Source organism: Arachis ipaensis, chromosome B04, assembly GCF_000816755.2.
Source record: "Arachis ipaensis cultivar K30076 chromosome B04, Araip1.1, whole genome shotgun sequence".
NCBI lineage: Eukaryota > Viridiplantae > Streptophyta > Magnoliopsida > Fabales > Fabaceae > Arachis > Arachis ipaensis.
Genome location: NC_029788.2, coordinates 120,778,835 through 120,789,638, shown reverse-complemented (window position 1 = coordinate 120,789,638; position 10,804 = coordinate 120,778,835). Strand labels below are relative to the sequence as shown.

Below are 10,804 nucleotides of genomic sequence, written 5' to 3'. Positions count from 1 at the left end.
AAAGACTATGTCATTTAAGCTATATCTCGTTGGCTTCTTATATACTATTATACTTTATCATAAAAAATTTAAATATAATTAAGACTAAGAAAATATAAGTTTTTTTTTTTTCATTTATTGTGTGAATATTTTCCATAAACAATCATTCAGATTTTGAAAAACAAATTTTATTTGTTTATTGATATTTTCGAGTTAATGGTATTGTATAGTGTAATTTTGAAGTTTTTTTTTAGTGTATTTGGATTTTGGAGATAATTAAAAAAAAACAATTGAAAATAAAAATATAAAAAATGTAGAACATTATAAATATACTTTAAAGGTAATGACCAAATTAGTACCCGAAAGATTCAAACGCTGACATTTTAGTACCTGACTATTGTTATTGACAAAATAGTACCTGAATGTTTTAAAAATTTGTCAAGCGTGTCCTGGTGCTTGCCGGACCATGACTCCGGCGAGTAAGATGCTTACGTGTTCACCGGTTTTTGCTGACAAGAGAAATTTATTTTGAGTTGGAATTTATAATTAAAAATATTATTCCAAACCCTAATCCCTCCCCCTCCCTCATCGTAACCCCCTTTCCCTTTCCCTTTCCCTTTCCCTTTTCCTCTCCATCGCACTCCATCGCAGCTCCTTCCCTCTCCCTCCCTCTCATATCATATCATCTCATTTCATCTCATTTCTGTAATAAAAAAGAACAACAATCTAATATCTCAAAATTCCATCCTTTCAAAGCAACTACAAAGCAAAACTTTCGATTCTCTCTCTCAGATCAGAGAAGAACAGGACGAGAATATGAAGAAGAAGAAGAAGAAGCTACAATTTCTGAACATCCCATAAATCTGTTACCTTTTCTTCCTCTTCGCCTTCTCTCTCCTCTCTACTGCCGCCGCCATCTTTACCGTCACTTCCCTCTATACCAACAAAGTTGTCTCCTTTTCCTCCACCATCTCTGCAATCCCCAAAATCTTCAAGCGTTTGTTCATCACTTACCTCTGAGTCACGCTTTTGATGTTTATATGTAACTGTCTTCAGGATTTTCTTGGTTTTATTTATTATAGCAATTGATACACAGAACTCGTTTATGCAGTTTTTCACGGTTATTGTGGGTGTGTTGGTCATTATGAATTTAGTAGAATTGTTGGTGCAGAATATTTTTTACTGTTTGCAAAAGTTACCATCACCAAGGGATTGATAAGAGTGCTTTACATGATCATCTTGGTAAGAAATTTGGGGGGTTTGTAGGTGGATTTTTTCTTTTTCTATTTTTTTTAATGTAATTGATGGAATATTGTAATACATTTAGAAAGAAATATAAATGGTATTGGTAGATTGTAATTTGAATTGTGATATTGTGTTCATTTGTGCATGCTTCTATCTGTGCCTTTATATGATCTGCGATAGGAGGGAGAGGGAAGGGAGCAACGATGGAGAGGGAAAGGGAAGGGGGCTGCGATGGGGAGAGAAAGGAAAGGGAAGAGTGTGTTGGGGGAGGGCTGCGATGGGGAGGGAGATGGAGGGGGAGTCTGCATTGGGGAGGGAGAGCTTAGGATTTGAGGGGTGGTTTGCCATGTCACCAAAATACGGTGGCCATGTCAGCATTGTGTTTGTCAGAGATTTGCTCTGGCGAATTCGGGGATACGCTTGTCAAATTTTAAAATTTTTTAGAGACTATTTTGTCAATAACAAAAGTCGGGTACCAAAATGTTAGCATTTGAATCTTTCGGGTACTAATTTAGTCATTACCTCTATACTTTATTAATAATGATATATTAGAATATATCCATAATAAACAAATATTGTTGTGTTATTATGCACTTTAAATATTTGTAACTAAAAAAATTATTAAATTACCATGTATACAAAATTGCTGATGATGCGGCACAATCATAGAAACCAATATGTCATAAAGTCATTTTATAATAGATTTGTATCAATTTTATATAATAAAAATTAGATTCAATGAATCAAGTATCAAATTAAATTAAATTTATAAAAAGCTATATCAAATGAATAAATTACCTGGAAAATATATATAGCTTATTATCCTTTCCTCCGATATTGGCTCATCTAGAGAAGAGGCGACCCTTTCCTATGATATTGTCCACTTAGCATCGTTGACGGAATTGGATTTATCTCAGAACTGGTTTTTAAGAGTTCCAATAAGTATCCATCAACTTCCCAGACTTACATGTCTGAAATTACGGGGTTGCTCCGAATTGGAGGTTTTACCAGAGCTTCCATCAAGTCTAAGAAAATTAGACGCACAGGGGTGTGATTCACTGGATGCATCGAATGTTGATGATGTTATATCAAAGGCGTGTTGTGGCTTTGCAGAATCAGCTAGCCAAGATCGTGAAGACTTCTTGCAAATGTTGATCCCTAGGAAGGAAATTCCAGCATGGTTTGAGCATCAGGAAGAAGATGACGGAGTATCAGTCTCATTCCCGCAGAATTGCACTTCAATTGAAACCATCGCACTTGCTCTCTGTTTCCTAATTGAAATTGAAGAAGATGCTGACGAAAAAATGCTATCGGTGATCTGCAATGGTAAAGAATTCATCAACGAGAGTTTAGACGTGTTCGATGGTTCAGATAATTTGTTCATTGTGTGCGTGAAGGGTTACTATTTTAGTAAGCTGTTATGCCAACACAATCGCTTCCAATTGTTATATCGAGATAATGACTATCTTGATATCCGAGTACAGAGATGTGGAGCACGTTGGGTGACTAAGCAAGACGTTGAAGGTTTCAAGAAAACAAAATCAAAAACTGGGAAAAGGAAAGCAAGTCTTGAACTGAACATGGACATGATCCCACATTCTTCAACTTCTAGGAATAAGATGCTTGTGGTTGCCCCTCCACTATATGAACAAGGGGAAGAGCGAGCCACCACAGCGGAGGGCCCTATCCACCATTTGGCATCTCGCAAAAGCTCTGACCCACCTCCCTTTGCATCCCAGTTCTCATAGCTCATGACACACCTTTCTCAATATATTACATCTATCATTGCCAAGCTAAATGGTTCCCCAGATCTGAAGCTTTTGACACAGCTCATTGCATCCATCTAGATAAAAATGTAAATCTTTTTAATATCAATATTGCTATTTGAACTTTGCATTTTAGTTTGTAATTCTTTTTCTTTCTATTTTTAGGAAAAATAATATGTTGGTTTCTGATAGAGGAGAGTTTATGTTATCTGATTACTGGGAATGTGTTTTTGTGTTAAATTGCGTGTTTCAAATTGTGAATATGGAAGAAGATGGGTGGGGACGAATATGAATTGAGCATTTGGGGATTGTATTTGAATTCATGCGTGAGGGCTTGCTTTTTTTTGAATGTCTTGGGACAAATATTTTAATATTGGTTTCATGTGTAAATTGCTCCAATGAGGTTACAATAATTTTTTTTACTGGGTTCGAGGATTTTTAAGAAGATGGTGCTTGAGATTGAGAATGGTTTGAATTTTTCGTTGCTGCAGCATAGAACTTGTCTGACAACCCAGATTGAGATTCATTAAAGAGGGAAAAAGAAAATCTGCAGGCCACGGAGGGTACCAATGTCAACTTAGTTGCCATTCTTGTAAGTTTCAGAGTTGTTTTGATCTGCAATTAGTGATAAAGAATAACCTATATGTTGTCTAGTTCTGTGGGTTATGACTTTGATCACTAATGTTTGATTGCCATATGAATCAAAGGTTAATGGGTATTGCATTATGTTTCTTGTTTTATACAGTATCTTGGGGATTTGATAAATCAGTACTGTTTAATTTATCTGTTAGACATGGTAATCGATGCATCATCCCTTAGAGAACATATAGAATGTGCAAAGCTTATCACCTTTACATTCTCTGATTGACCAATGATAACTTCAATGATGAATGTCGCCGAGATCTCGGGTTTTAAACTTTAAACTTTTGATTCAGCCCCAGGAACAGGTCAGCCAAGGTGAACCTGAAGATTTTTCTGATTATCATTTTTTTCATGCCAAAATATAATTCCCCTTCAACTGAAACCATTGCACTTGCTCTTTCTTTCCTATTTGATGTTGACAAAGACTCGGAAGAACAGCCTTCGATGATCTGCAATGGTAAAGAATTCATCAACGGGAGTTTATTGAACATGTCGCATGGAGGAGATAATTTATGCATTATCTGCGTGAACCGTTACTATTTTAGTCACTTGTTATGCCAACACAATCGCTTTCAAATGCTATTTCCCAGTAATTATGAAATCCGAGTAAAGAGATTTGGAGCACGTTGGGTGACTAAGCAAGACATTCAAGATTTCAAGAAAAGAAAATCCCAAACAGGGAAAACAAAAGAAACTCTTGAACTGAACATGGACATCATTTCACATTCTTCATCTTCTAGGAATAAGATGCTCGTGGTTGACCCTCCAATGTATGAAGAAGAGGAAGAGCATGATTGCCAAGCTTAGATCTCTTCAGCTAAATGGTTCCTCATATTTGAAGCTTTTGACACAGCTCACTGCATCCATTCAACTTCCATTTGAACCCAGAAAGAAATGTAAATCTTGAGTTTATTTGAAGTTTGTATTTTAGTTTTAATTCTTTTTCAAATTGCGGATATGAGAAAAAAGAGGGATAGGTTGGGGAGGAATATGAATTGAGCATTTGGAGGTTGTATTTGAGTGTGATGGCTTTTCTACCTTTTTTTTTTCTTTTCTCCTTGAATATCTTGAGGACAAAATTTAATCTTTGGTTTCATGTGTAAATTGTTACAATGGGGTTATAGGGACTTTTTAATTGGGTTGGAGGGTTTTTAGGTAGATAGCTTGAGATTGACAATGTTTTGAATTTTATGTTGCTGCGGCAACGAGTGAGACTTGGCAAGCATGACGTGACAGATTCAGATTCATTAGAGAGTGAAGGAGAAAATCTGCAGCCCATGGTAAGTACCAATGTCAAATTAGTTGCCATTCTTTTATGTTTCCAGTTGTTTCGATCTGCGATTATTGATAAAGAATTACCTATATGCTGTCGGGTTCTGCGGTCTATGTCTTTGATGTACCTCATAGAACTTTGAATACTGTTTGATAAACAACTAATTTTTAATCACACATTATTTGAAGTTCTTACTTGATAAACCTTTAATATGCTGATTCGTTTCTTAAAACAACTGCATGTTTTCAATTTGCAGACATCTTTTCTTTCCAAAAAAGGTCCAGCTTTCAAAGAAAAGAATACACATTGGACAAAAGCAACTCTCTGTGCCCAGATACCTTTATATCTTCCATTTTTCAACCAAGTTCATCTTGAATTGTATCAAAGGATTTGCAGTGTAGGAACCTTTCTAGTTTTGATTTTGTATCCTCCTTTAATTTGAAAACTTCTAATCTTATTGTTGTTGAAAATGAATTGTGATCTTAATATTGATGTAAGATTTTTTCCCTCTTATAATCATGGTATGAAGGATAAAAAATTAAAATTTTCATTTTGTGAAATTACTAAAAGATATGTTAATGTTGATCTCGTAATCATAGATTGAATGTACCATGCATGCTGTACACTTCAATATTAAGTTACTGGTAAATTGCAAACTTGGATAGGTATCTCATAAAGTAGAGATTTGAACAACATATTTTTCTGAAGGTAAGATACATAGATTGAAAAGGCATGGATTTATTAGGAAATTTTGTTGCTTCAAGCTAATATATGTAATTAATTATGCTCTATAAAGTTTCATGGCATTGGAGGAATCATTGTATTTCTCCTCCACTGCTGTAACTTCTTTTATAAATAAAAATCTCGTGACATGTTGAGGAAAATGATATATAAATTTAAAATATGTATGATGAAGTTTTATGAAGGATTAATGCAGATAATTATTAACTCAAGTGCTGAAACAATTTATAATCTGTTGCAAGAACTTTGATAGTTAAGTGTTTGACATGAACAAAAGAGCTGAGATAATGGATTTATGTGAGACAAATATATTTGAAGATGATGTGATCGATGAAGTGATCAACTTTGGGAGAGAAGAAAGGTATGGCCCTTTTCCAAAAGCTAAATTTAATTTTGTTAGGAGAATAACTCTTGAAAGCTAATAACATTTTCACATTTTTTAAATATTTTTTAATATAGATATTAGCATTGTACGACATGATATAATGTCTCTTTTCTTTATACGCATTATGCATTATAATAATAATATTATGTGCATTGATTAAAGAATTGAGGGAATGATCTTTCGGTAAGGGAAGATGACCTCCAAAGACAAGATAATCGAGATGATCCTTCGGTGAGGGAATGTGATCGAATTGAGATAATCCTTCGATAAGGGAAGGTGATCGGCAAACTTTCGAGAATGAACCTTTGGTAAGGGAAGGTGACTCCCATCAATTTGATAATAATATATCTTTGTTGTCATAACTTCCTTCTTGTGTATGTCTAAATAATCTTGATTGTAAATTGAACTGAGGGAATGATCTTTCGGTAAGGGAAGGTGACCCCCAAAAACAAGGTATCGATATGATCCTCCGGTAAGGGAAGGTGATCGATCGAGATGATCTTTCGATAAGGGAAAGTGATCGCCAAAACGTTTGGGATAAGAACCTTCGGCAAGGGAAGGGGACTCCCACTTTTTATACCGGTTTGAACTCAATACCTTCCATAAAAGTTACGAGAAAAAGTAATGAAAAGTACAATAAAAAGTGTGATCATGATTGTTCTTCTGTTATCTTTTTTTATTTATGATTATGTTTATTATTTCATTCAAAAATCCTTCCTTTATCCAAAGTTCTTTTTTGTATGATGTAGGATATTGTTCAAAATCTTTATTTTATTCAGATCTATTCTGTTTGACTTATATACTATTCTTTTCTTATTTATTATTTATTTTGCCTTGCTTTATGGCCTATGAGGACATAAAATCAAAGTTTATGAGTTTGCATTTTATATGTTTTAACGCTATAGGCGTTTTGTATGCGTCATACATGTCATACCATAAGTAGATAAGAAGCATCTAAAAGTCACAACACTCCGACTAACAAAGACTTTTGAAATACTAATTGAACAACATTGCATCATCACTATTTTTATTTTAAAACTCGGAGTGGCTGGGAATGGATACGATGACACCATATAGATAAACTATTGAGAAACTTTTGTTTCTCACCCCTCTCTCCGTACCATCTTCAGGAACGATGCACTACAAAGCAATACACTGCTCAGTTGAGGTGAAAAGACAAGTGCACTATTAGGAGCAAGCTATCGAGAACGTAAATACAAAACATTAAGCGTTTACCTTAAGAAGGAAGAATATGCGATTGTTTTAGCCATAGTTATACAAATTAAGAGAATTAGGATTTTCTGTGCGTCTTATTTTATTTTTATTGAGTGATTGATTGTAATTATGATATTTCTTTTTATGATTATTTGGTATGAGTAAAGCTTGTCATTGTTGTGCCTTCATAGTTTAGCACGCCCGTTTTTCATGTTAGTATTTTCAAATCCACTTATATTTTTCAACTAGTAACTTTTCTAATACAAACTAGTTATTCAATGTTTTTATATATAAATTATTTTATATAAATATTTCATATTTGTTTTAAAAAAAATTCGCAAGATTTTGAATATCAACTACTAAATATAATCCAAATAAAGCCTAACTCAGTTTAAAAGCATTAGGGTGTTACAGACTGGAAGTACTTGAGATATTTTGCTTAGTGGGTGTATCTGCATAAGACAGAGAAACGCTGACACACGTCTTCTGTTTGGCTGTTGAGACACACAATTTTGAAGGACACGCTGGTATACAGATGGACACAAATTACATGTATTCAGTATACCTTCAATAAGTTGAGACACAAAAATTAATATTGAGACACTGATTATTTTGACAATTTTACCCTTGTTTTATTTCTATATTTTTATTTTTGTCATCTCCTCTCACCCATCTTCAGATCTCTTCATCTCTTCTCCCTTCCCTTCTCCTCTCCATCTCAACTTCCGTCTATTCTCTCTTCTCTCTTCATGGCCAATCAAGCAGAATTTCTTCTCTTCTCCCTTCTCCTACCCATTTCAACTTCTGTTTCTTCTTTCTTCATGGCCAACCAACCTCCTCTACTGAAGTGCCTCTGCCATTGTCACTGCCTCACTTCCTCCTTATACTTTCCAGATTGCATCTCTGTCTTCTTCCTTCTTCTAAATCTCCAGATCTGCGATTTGTATCTCTGCCATGTCGCAATCGAACCTGTATCATCGACCCATCGTGCCTCCATCTTCATCTCTGTTCATCCTTCTATTTGTCTTTTTCTGGATTTTTTTTCCTAAAATAAAATTCTATTTTTTCTTTGTTTTTTATTATTAATCTGTGTTAGAAAAAAATTATAGTCTGAATACTATGAATAATTTATTTCCATTGGCTTCTACGCATTGAAATATCTCACCCTCCAATTAATTTTTTTAACAACTTAAAATTGACACAAGAGATTCAAAATGAGAATCATGCCAATTAATTACTTGTTATTTGATTAAGAAGATATGTATTGAATTTGTTGTTGAAATTTCTGAAATTTTTGTTATTTGAATAATTTTTTGTTATGAATGGAAATGGAAGAAAAGAATCACTGCAGCCGTTGATGAAAAAGTATAAACAGTGATGATGGGGTAAAGTTAGATAACGAAGGTATTATTGACTTTTTAAAATTTTATGTGTTTTATGTATGTTCTTTGCCAAAACATAAAACATATATACATATATTTTGTATCTATATCTATATAGTCTATGTCTCTGTGTCTATGTCTTATGTTATACACTAAACAAACAGAACATAATATACTACTAACTAACTCATTAACCACTTGTAATGTTAATAATCCCAATACTCTCAATAATTAATAATTACATAAACTTAAATTTCATTATTCGAATAGTGATTGCTATGTTATTATAATGCACTAAATTTGTGCTAATGCAGAGTAATGAGATGTGTTGTTAAAGTAATGTTAGAATCTATATTAATTATTATTAAATTATTTCTAAATATTCAGTCTAACAATATTTATATTCTAGATATTCAAGTTTATCCTTTAGAACAGAGTGTTAAAGATAATTTATGTGTTTATCTCTAAATTCTAAGAAAATATTAGAGATTATCACTTTGTTCATCATATGCTTCTTGTATTATGGTGCATCCATTTAAGCCACTTTCATTTTCACATCCTACCCAAATACCCATCATGCTCTTCTTGGCCACACCAATGTCCAATGGTCAATATTTGTCTTCTTTGATGTTTATTCCTTTTTTTTAAGGTCCCTTTACTTGTTGTATTTTAATTTGTTCTTTGGAGTAATCTTTAATTTGTCCAAACCCTATTCACCTGGTCCCCCTTTCATCATCTCTATACACATGATGTTCTTAGGTTAATCCCCCTTTTATATATATCTTTCTTTTCTTGTGGTCAACAGTGTTGAAACTATTACATCAGAGGAAATTTCCACACATCTTGGGTAGGCCAAGTTTCAAAATCACAACAACATCTTCACAAGTGTTCTGTCCCCCTTTTGCTTGCTTTATAACTTAATCATGTTATGCAATAATATATAATAGTGTAAATGTATAAAATTATATATTAATAACTTGTGGCTATGCTATATACACACCTTATTATATGATTTATTACATACTTTTCAAGGCTCAATTTTATCGAAATGGAACCTATATGTGTGTTTTTCTTGGATATGGAAGCATGGGGGACTAGACGTATATGTGGGGCAGTTTTTTTGTCAGTTTCACAGGGAAAAACTCGGACCGTGCGTTTTTTTTGTTTATAAATTTTGTATGTCAAATCGCACGGTCCGATTTATACACGAAGGAGATATAAAATTTGGGGTGCTGTAAATCGGACCCTCCGTGTTACCTTAACGTGAGTTTTTAATATGTAAAGTAGTACAAGTCGCATGGTCCGAGTTCCAAACTTTGATTTTGAAAAGAACTCGGACCCTCCGTTTTGAGTGCAAAGGGAAATTGTCTGAAAAGCAGAAATCACAGGGTCCGAGTTGTTATCCCTGACACCACAAACATGTTAAGCACACCCCTCCCCCATAATGAAGTCCAGCACGTACCATAGGACCATATGTAAATTAAAAAGCGTACTTTTCAATATATACAATGGATAAAAACAGTCTTAACTATTTAATTTATAATTATATATAGTTGATCTAAAAAAGATAAGAGTATTTTTAATTTTTTATCTATAAACCATAAAAGATACATAATAACAAATCTAATAAATATCCAAAACCTTTTCAAATATTATTTATCAAGTGAAATTGGTAATTGATTTTTTTTTTTTTTTTGGGTTTGGTTTGAAAATGATAATTTAATATATATTCTGACACAGTGTTGTAGTTGCCAAAGGAATTTTTTCTTCTGATAGTTTTCTTAGGCCATGATTCAATATATACTAAAGTATTTCAATTATCTAATATGCAAAGTTTGTATCTTAACTTTCATATTTATCTTTTGGAACAACTAACTAATAACACAGCTTTCTTTTTTCCTTACAATGAAACATTTGAATTTCTTTAATTTATTGAAAACATGGCAAAAGAAACTAATAAGAATCTTTATGATTACATAAGGCGTCATTCCTTTTCATACATTCTATGGAAGTAAGTATTTAAAGAATAAGGCTTTACTCCAATATATAAATGTAATCTTTTCTCAAAGAAAAAACAAATAAAAAAGTCTTTTTTTTCCAACAAAATTTCATTGATTAGATATTAAAGACTCAACCTTATTAAATATACATCAATTTATTAATAATAAATTCCCAA

At 33.1% G+C, this 10,804-nt stretch overlaps 1 protein-coding gene across 1 annotated transcript in view; it reads left to right on the top strand.

Annotated features, from left to right (window-relative positions):
• LOC107635083 (TMV resistance protein N-like) overlaps positions 1 to 5,391 on the top strand; it is a 35,045-nt gene extending 29,654 nt beyond the window's left edge. Inside the window, exons 5-8 of the mRNA XM_021121848.1 lie at positions 2,948 to 3,000; positions 3,479 to 3,582; positions 3,778 to 4,912; positions 5,162 to 5,391. The gene's annotated coding sequence lies outside the window, so the exon portion shown is untranslated. The remainder of the gene's footprint in view (positions 1 to 2,947; positions 3,001 to 3,478; positions 3,583 to 3,777; positions 4,913 to 5,161) is intronic.